We start from the raw sequence: 7,415 nt of genomic DNA on the forward strand, positions 1-7,415 counted from the left end.
ATTATCGTAATCGCTTTTTGACGGTGACACAGACTTTCAAAATAAAGGCGTATCCTAAAGATGTTTTCATTTTGCATCAATGATTCGGGAGTGTTGATCAATGAATTGATATATCGATCCATGTCGATGGAACATGAACGCAGAACATGATTTGAAAAAAAATGTCCGTCCACATGTATTTCGCCGTCTATGTTTTCATTGTTTAAAGGTTCAATATCATGACCGTTGCCTTGTTTGTTGTTTTCGAAAAGCGCCATCTAGTGGGTGTATCTATGCTAACATAGTCTCTATATACAGACTCTACATTCAGTGAATATAGAGTCTGTAGGCAAACCCCGGAGATCTTGCCTCTGGAAGAAGAGCGGAAGAGCCCTGGTTTCTGGTTGTAGGCTGTTTGTAGTCCGTGTGATATTGACCAATCACGTTTGAGCCGGCTGCAGTTGTTGCCAGGTTAAAAAGTCTGTGCAGTGAACTAACGAGGCGGAACATAATTGGTGTCACTGCAAACTCTGATTCCATCGCAATGGTTCAGCATATTTACTTATATATAAACGGAAGTCGGAAACGGAAATTCGCCTCCTCCGCCCAAATCAAACCAGAATGCCAAAAAATCGGGGGTCTGCCCCCAGAGGCCGTATCGCTGTCTGCCGGAAGTCAGACGCCGAATACAGCCGATGGGTTCCGAGAATGATGCTAACATAAAGGACACAGAAATATGTGGGCAGTGACGGTTTTGAAATGATCGTCTAGTTTTGTACGCAAAAGGACTACAAATAAGTCTATTGATTGAAGATACTACACTGAATTTATCAGCAGTAAAAGGTGAAAGTAATTTGGGAATCTGCTTTGAAGTCTAGTCGTGGTTGCAGTAGTGCCAGCAAAAAGCAGAAATCTAAGTGTATCTTTGGAAACTAAAAGATCTCTGTAGATTTAATCTTGGGCTGAAGGCAAATATTCCGTTGATAAACATCTTTTAGGTCAACGTTTCGCTAGCTTATCCCAAAAGAGATGAGATGACCCTGAGAGAACGCCTATGAGGCACACAATACTCTGTGTGATGGAGTACGTAAAGCTGGATTTATACCTCTGTGTCGCATCGATGCGGTACCCTATGCCGTAGCCTGACGTGCACCTCACCAGAAATATAATGATACCGCCTACGGGTGAAATGCCAAGTTTTTAGAGTGGCCCGCACACAAAGAGCTCAGTCAGGAGGACTCAGAGTAACGAAGTTAAAGTTAACTAAAACAACAGACCACAATGATTATTAATCATTCAACCTGCTTTTCATCATTTAATAGGATAAAATCTTTTGGGAAATAAGCTTGACTGAAGCTATAAAATTACTGGTTTTGGTTCGACTAGATTGACTCTAATGTTCAACATAATCTGATGACTAGAAAAGGACTAAATTGTCAGTGTTTTCATTGACTAAAATCAGACTAAAAGGCTCAGACTTTCACTCAACAACAGGACGCGTTTGACTCAATATGACAAAGACGAACATCTGACACAGGACTTAGTTAAAAAGATAGCTGACAAAATTAGCACTAGCCGCAGCCACAGATCATGACTAAAGTTCCTGTGGGAGAGCTCAGACGAGCGGGGTCCAAGAGTTAAAGTGGCTATATGGTTTAATTCATTGCGTTGTTTGCAAGATGTTCATAAAATGTGCAGAAAAGTGCTGCTGCTGCTCTAAATTGTTTTATCTCTTCCTCCTGTTCCCCTGAGGGATGGTACTGAACGGGAATATTGTGAGATTTACCATTGATGTATAGACAGTTTTACTTCTGTTGCTTTAGAGGAAAAAAAAAATCTGACTAAAAGGAAAAAAAAAGTCAAACAACAAAAGGACTTGTGGTTTCTTTTGTTTCCTTCTGAGTGATGTAACGGGGATGTTAAAAAGTGGCAGCCTTGAGACAGAAAAACAACAGTGCTACTGATTTAACTGTGTGTGTGTTGGGGGGGGGGGTGAAGAAGAGCGGAAGACGCTGCAATTTACAGGCTGAGGCGAGTGTGAACATCTGCATGAAATGCCACCGCCGCGGGCGGGCTCATGCCCCTCGCACACTCGCCGTCTTTGACTCACGCACAGACGCTCGTATAGAGGCCTCCGACCGCAGCAGATGTCACACTGTAATGTGGAAAAGAAAACAGCCTGATTGTTATCCGTGCAGCCTCTTCAGCTACGTTAGTCACATTCACCACTCCCATTGATAAGATCATTTGCACTCAGAGCTGGCGAGCTGCCAGCGGAGCTAATCACTCGTCTTACTGGTAATTTGACCCACGTGGTGTTTGCTGGGTGAGCTCCCTCTCTGTCTTAGTTGATATCTCACTCAGCACTCGGCTTAATTAAGTCAGCTTATTTTAGGCATGATGAATCTGTGCGTCTTTCTCCTCTTGTCGTTAACATTTTGGGATCTTGTGTCATCCTCGTCCACAGGTGGCCAAGTAACTGAACCCAGACAGAGGCAGCGTAGGAATTAATAGAAATGAGAACACACGCAGATCAGGCGGCACCTGCAGGTCCTCTCACCTCCCTGGCTGAGTGGAAACAAGGTTAGTGCGGACAATAAGGAGCTCGGTCGCACCTGTGTGAGAGGAGACGCCACCCCACACCCTCACCAGAAGGGCTGCTGAAACCTACACTCTTTACACTCACTTACATCTTAAACAAAGTGAGCCCTGAGGGGATTTCAGCCCTACTTCAGATTCAGTTGAATGTCCCCTTTTCTTACAACATACTGGCACAAACACTGCTCCTGATTCACTGGCTGACTTTTACCGTTATTAGCCAGAAAGTCAAGGTTTCCTGAATTAATGAAAAGTTATTTTTTTCCTTGTGAAGCACCCTGAGGTGATGGAAAGCTCTAAATCCACCACAGTTAGTTGAGACCGAGCTTTAAAGGGACAGTTCACCCTTGCCTCTTACCTGTAGTGCTGTTAATCGATCTGGATCGGAAGTTCCTAACTGGTGGATCGTGGTTCAAAAGTGGGTCAGGATCACACTAGTCAAAGAAAACTTTATTTCCATTTGCACCATGGCTCTGTTCTGGGGCCTCTCTGCTTTTCCTCGGCCTACGTAGAAAACCTCTTACATGGACTCCAATCCCACAGGAATCCCAGAAAATGTCAGACTCTACAGGTCACTCAAGATAATCCCCACACCTTATTGTGAGCAGTTTCACATAGGAACTATTTTCTCTCTACCAAACTACACCCATCAACCGTATCACCGAGCAAAAGGAAGCGTGCATCTACTTTAAGCTCACCTAGCACCCCTGAGCCAAGGAGGATGCTGTCAATGTTTACATCTCGCACGAGCCTCTCGTCCATGAGTAGATGCACGCTTCCTTCTGTGCTGTGAAACAGTTGGCAGGTGTTGAAATGGCACAACGCTCCTACCTTGAAGAGGCAGTGTTAAAGGTACCAATGGTGTCCTCCTTGGCTGAGCTGTACCGTTAGCTAGCTCAGTGGTGCTAGGTGAGCTAGCAGTAGATGCACGCTTCCTTCTTCCTTCCCTGATACGGTTGGCGGGTGTAATTCGGTGGAGAGAAAATAGTCCCCACATGAAACTGCTCACAACAAGGTCTGTGGATTATCTTGAGTAACCAGGTCATGATTTCTGGAAAGACACATTGATGTTGAGCTTTTCAAATGTATTTTTTTTGGCACCACAAGCCAAGTCTCATCTAGTTCCATTATATTGGAGAGAAGGCAGACATCTCTACGGCTGATATCTCTTACACTCTGTAACTCACACCAAAACAATCTAGACTGATTATTGGCACTACAGGTAAGAGGGGAAATATGTGCGTTTGAGTATAGGGTGAACTGTCCCTTTAAGACTGAGCTTTAACTCCTCGGTTGACGTGAGAAGTCAGATAAACTCAGTTCCCAGTGATAGAGACAAACAGACAATCAGCGCTGCTTTTGGATAAGAACGGAGGAGCAGAGGCGGGCACAGCTGCCATCTGGTTGTCGTGGCGACGGGCAGCGACAATGCAACATCCCCAGTCAAGACGAGAGACTGAAAGAGAGCGAAGAGGAGGAGGAGATGAGGAGGAGGAGGAGGAGGGGGGGGGACTGGATGGGGGCCAAGACGAGAGGACACCGAGTTCAGCCTCAGAGAGAAAGAGGTGCGCTGGATGGACGCCAACAGGTGGACCTGTTGTGTCTGAGCGGGCGGTGTATCATCTCCTCATTGTGAGTGTGTGACACTGTATCTTTGCAAACACTCGTACATGCACCTATTGGCACAGAGCGGCAGAAATGGACTCGGTAACCTCACTTGTTTACACAGTGCAGGGTGAACACAGGAATACAGTCTCATGTGGATTAATGGGATAAGAAAGGAAAAATAGATCTGTTACACAAATAATGTTCAGAGTCTGGTTTAGTGCCAAGTAGGGTTTCATACACAAGAAGTTGCTTCAGCAGATAAGAAACATAAATACAGAGTAGAAAATATTCTGATATAAATATGTACAGTGTAATTGTTTATAGTAAAAGAACTGGGCAGGAATGTGCCAAAATATATTAGAGGACATGTATAAAGGCTCAAAGTATTGCCTCTTCATGCATCTAAAAATGTTCCAAATTAAGTAATCTGAAAAGTAAAAAACATTGGGCGACCTCTCAGGATATTTAAATTGGTAGGCCACCCAGATCACGATGAATTTAATTAAGTTTAATTCAATAAAAATGCATTTATAAAGCTCAATATTACAAGTTGTGTAGCAGATATTCAGCAGCTGAAATATCCAAAAATTAACACTTCACTTACAAAATGGCTGTTTGTATATAAATTACTCACCCCATGTTATGTTAAATTTGTGAAGAAAGCTTTGTTTTTCTAGCATGCCTCCACAGTGAACGAAGAATCCAAAAAAAACAGAGCCCAGTCTCATTTTGAAGTCGTCGATATTTGGAGCTCGGACAGTGACTTGCGGCATCAGAAACAGCACCCTGCGGCATCAGGGGGAAACGCAGCAAGACAAGGACGAAAGTTAAGGCGGCGAAAGTCCGAGTGGGGCGGGTGGGAGGTTGTCCAACAAACAGAATTTCACCTGAGAGAGCAGTGTTCGCGTCCCGTAAGATTTTAAAGCCAAACCCTGTTCTTTTTTCCTAATCAATCAATTTTCGGTGTTGTACCGACGTAGGGCTTTTATTTTGAAACAAACTGTATGTAAATGTTAAATTTTCTGTGATAACGGAAGTGTATTTTGAAAGAAGACAATGCATGTAACAGGCAGAACTTGACACAGCGTCCCAGAACGTCAGCAACCAACACACCCAGGGTTCCTTGCACGTCGTATGTGGACGTGGAAAGTCCATGACCAAATGTTGACATGTGACAGGTCGCAGTGAGAATGTGTCGAAAAACAAAGAAAATCTTTCATTAATTAAAGTATTAGTGGTCCACGTTTAACAACAGCAAAACTACATCAAAACATCTGTTTACACAGCTCATGCAAGCCTCATTTATCCAGTCGTATGCTCAGTACTTCAAAAAGAGACATCCGTTTTTGACGGGGAGCTGAACTAAAAGGGTAGATGTCTTTGCTTTCTTCAATGCCAGACTCCATTGACAAAATCATTAATTTTATCTTGCTGATCACAGGAGCTGCTGGTCTACTGCTGCCTTGATCAGTTAGTCTATTTTAAGTTATTGTGTGACTTTGATAAATCTAAACGAGCCATTGAAAACACCAAATTCACACAATAACACAAAAAGACTAACTGATCAAGGCAGCAGTAGACCAGCAGCTCCTGTGTTCAGCGAAGTAAAATAACTGTTTTTGTCAATGGAGTCTGGCTTTGAAGAAAGTATGGAGTTTTAAGTGCCATACAGTTATCCATCATCTGTTGGGAAGTACTGAGCACACAACCCAACATGAGACAGTGGGAGTTGTGTTTGATTTTGCTTTTTTTGGCTGTCGTTAAACATGGACCCCAATGACTTCAGTTCATCAAGAATCTTCTCTTTTTTTTAGTTCTTTGTTCACTGTGGAGTCATGCGAGAAAACAAATATTTCTTCATGAATTCAGTGTAACATGGGGTGAGTAACTGATATACAAGTTATCATTTTGTGGATTAAGTGTTCCTTTAAACACCCCTCTTGACTTTTTGTCAAAACATGCAAACACTCTGTTATAGTCATATAGATTTCATAGAGAACAGAGTGTTGTCAAGGTGTGTTTTATTTTATGTACACGACAGTGAAAACACATCTCAAGCCTGTGAAAAGCATTGGTAAAAAGGAGTGACATAAACATGCGGCCCCATGTATGTCTTGGCCTCATTGATAGAGTGTTGTTTTTATGGCGTTGACATCATCGGTCCTCAGCTGCACGGAGCATGTACAGACCGCTCATTTCCCGCTACATGCTGGCAACAATACAGGAAGTCTTCCTGTCTTTATGACTTCCTCCATGGTGCAGACCGCAGGAAACTTACTGGATGTAGGACACGGAAATAGCTTTTGCTCCCACAGCAGATGTGGGAATGTTAATGTAGGCGCTCTTCCATGCTCCTTAATTACTTCCTTCCCATCATTCATACTTATTCAAGTATATAGCCAGGGGCGGATTGAGAGGAAGTGGGCCCCTGGGCACGGACATGCAAAAGGCCCCACCACCTCCTCTACAAAGGAGCATGTCACACAGACTTTGTTGTGGTTTTACCTCCTTTTGTTGTTTTGCGTTTATTTTTAGTTGTCAGGATATTTTTGTGGTTTTTGTGTCTTTTTTGGTCATTTATTTTTCTCTTTGTAGTTGTTCTGTGTCTCGTAGTTGTTTATTTGTGTGTTCTTTGGTCTTTTTTTTCTCTTTGTAGTCCTTATTTTACTCTCTGTAGTTTTGTGTCTCTTTATAGTTTTTTTGTCTCTGTAGTTTCTGTGCATCAATTTGTTTCTTTGTCCTCTTTTTACATCTCTGTGGTTCCTTTGCATCTTTTTCTAGTCGTTTTGTTTCTTTTTGTAGTTGTTTTGTGTCTCTTTGTCATCTTTTTGTGTCTCAGTAGTTCCTTTGCAACTCTTTCTAGTCGTTTTGTGTCTCCATAATTTTTTTGTGTCTCTTTGTCTTCTTTTTGTGTCTCCTTGTAGTTCCTTTGCATCTCCTAGTAGTCGTTTTTTGGGTCTCTGTAGTTTTATGTCTCTTTGTAGTTGTTTTGTGTGTTCTGGAGTTGTTTTGTGACTCTTTGTTATCTTTTTGTGTCTCTTTCATGTAATTTTTTGTAGTTCCTATGCATCTCTTTCTAGTTGTTTTGTGTCTCTGTTATTTTTTGTGTGTCCTTGTTGTTCCTTTGCAGCTCTTTGTAGTCGTTTTGTGTCTTTTGTAGTTGTTTTCTGTCTCTTTGTTATCTTTTTGTGTCTCTTTGATGTAATTTTGTGTCTCTTTATAGTTCTTAT

The sequence above is a fragment of the Epinephelus moara genome, chromosome 17 (assembly GCF_006386435.1).
Source record: "Epinephelus moara isolate mb chromosome 17, YSFRI_EMoa_1.0, whole genome shotgun sequence".
Classification (NCBI taxonomy): Eukaryota; Metazoa; Chordata; class Actinopteri; order Perciformes; family Serranidae; genus Epinephelus; species Epinephelus moara.